The sequence below is a fragment of the Plectropomus leopardus genome, chromosome 13 (assembly GCF_026936395.1).
Source record: "Plectropomus leopardus strain MGB_pleo_1.0 chromosome 13, ASM2693639v1, whole genome shotgun sequence".
NCBI classification, from domain to species: Eukaryota; Metazoa; Chordata; class Actinopteri; order Perciformes; family Serranidae; genus Plectropomus; species Plectropomus leopardus.
Window position 1 is genome coordinate 31896848 of NC_142188.1, and position 2527 is coordinate 31899374.

Sequence of the window (2527 nt, forward strand, 5' to 3'; positions counted from 1 at the left end):
TCACCCGTGCACGTTTTTTCCCCCCCAACTTTATTGTAAGGCTTCATTTATCGCCTGAAAAAGTTATATACAACTTTAAAAAAGTGTTATAAAAGTGTTTGGTTTTTTTTCAGGCAAAAACAGAGGTCATAGGATAATACTAGTCCCATGTGCGCCATGTCTCTGTAATTTGCTGGTGATTGGGGTTGTTTCGGGGGTTTTGATCTTACTGTGGGAATAATGTCAGTCAATTCGTGTAAAATACAGACATCGCTTATCCTGTGTGAATGCGCCGCATGAAAGACAGACATGAGTTAAATTACATTAGGTTCCCAGGTAATACTAGTCCTGTACGAATAGCACTTTTGCACAATTTCAAACGGACTAACGTTTTGTTTTTGTCTCTATTCATTTATTTTTGCATTATTTATTTTGGCATTTTTAAAAATATAATGACTATTGTACTTTATACACAAATATAAATTATATAGAAATAAACGGATCCACACTCAGACAAAAGAAACAACAAAAAATCAAACAAAATCAGACCAATTTAGACAAGTTAAACCAGAAAACAACCACAGAACAAAACAAAACAAAAAACAAGAAAAGGAAAAAATCTTAACAGCTAGCTACAGAACACCTGCTCGGCACCGCAATCCCCCCCACACACACACACACACATATACATATATACGCATACACAATACAGTATACCCCAATACCCTCCACCACCTTTAAGGTGTAACTTCTCTGATATGAGCCACAAAGACTTGTGTGGGCTCTTCCGGTTGTGCAAAATAAGCAGAGCTGCTATGGTAAAACCTGTTACTGTCAATCCAGGTTCTGCTTTAGTGAGACCCGGTGGTTTGAGAGATTTGTCACCTAATAGACACAATTGTGGTAAATCTGGTAAAAGTCGCTGGAGCCACCCTTCAAGATTTTTCATACCATCTTCCGAAAAGGTAATACCAAGGGACAGTCCCATTGAGCATGAGTAAAAGTATCCACTTCATTATTACATTTCCAACATTTATTGTCTTGGGTAAGGCCCATTTTAAACAGTTTCAGGGGTGTATAATAATATCTATGTACTTTGTACAGTTTTATAGTGAATTAATTTACTTCTCGCATCCCTTGTAGCCCAGCCTACTTCTGAGATCACATCCTGCCATACATTTTAGTTTTAATGTTGGACATTTTCTTATAGAATACTTAGGCTGAATGTTAAATATGGGGGGAGGTTTTTTTAAGATATTTCTTGGGCTTGTTTGGCCTTTATTTGATAGGACAGAGAATGTGTGAAAGAGGGAGAGAGAGGGGACGACATGCAGCACGGCTGAGGCTGGAGCCAAACCCACGACCACTGTGGCGAGGACTCAGCCTCTGCATATGGGGCGCGTGCTCCATCCACCGTGCCACCGATGCCCCCAGTATGGGGGGAGTGTAAAAACTCTTGAACCTTATTCTCCTATTGCTCTTAGCTTTTCAGTCCCAAGACAGACACTACTCCTCAGCTGTAGGATTTTTCCAAAAATCTGCTCTATCCGTCAACTTAAACTCAAAAGACATGAATGAGCCATCTCTGTAAAGGTCATTGACAACATGTATATCATTTGCCAACCATGACTCCCACAAAAATGCATTTTTCCTTTGCAAATTGAGGGGTTATCCCACATGCAAGAGTAACTTTGTTTGTACTGTGAAATCCCCAAAATTTTGTGGGCCTTTTCCCATGCCCACTGAAAATGTCATAAAATCTGAATTCCCCCTGCTGTCGTTTTTGCCAGATTTTTCGGTGATAACACTTCCACAACCCCAAATGGATCCACAAACGCCCCCTCCATCTCAACCCACCCCAGTTTAGACTCGTAATTTGCCCATAATTTTGCTAATTTATTAATTTCGAATGCTATACTGTCCAATTCCATGTTTGGAAGACCTAATCCACCACTATGTCTTAAGGCCAAAAGTTTATTCAAGCCAATCCTGGGTATTTTTCCATGCCACAAAACTCTCTAATTAGACAATAATATTGCTTAAAAATGATGTTGGGTATTGTCACTGTTAACAGCAGCGAAATATAGATAATTGTGGAGCGCCATCCATCTTAATCATATTCATTTTTCCCTACAAAGTAAGGTTTAGCAATTTCCATTTGTCCAGATTTGCCTTAATGTTTTGAGTTAAAGGAGCCATAGTAATAGATATTATATTTTCTAAATCTGTACATAACCTAATACCTAGATACTTCATTCCCATCTGGATCTAAAACTAAAATGTGTTTACTGTTAATTGGTTGCACCCCCCTTTATACAGGCATGCATTCAGGTTTCTGCCAATTTATTTTAAATCCTGATGATTTTGAAAAGGATTCAACTGTAGATAGGACAGAGGGGATGGACATCAAAGGCTCCTTGATCAGTGACAAAATGTCGCATACAGGAACATTTTGTGTTCCCTTCCCTTTAGCAAGACCCCTTTAATATCACATTCCACCTTAATAGCAGCAGCCAGAGGTTCCAAGAAAAGCGTGAAAAGCAGGGGG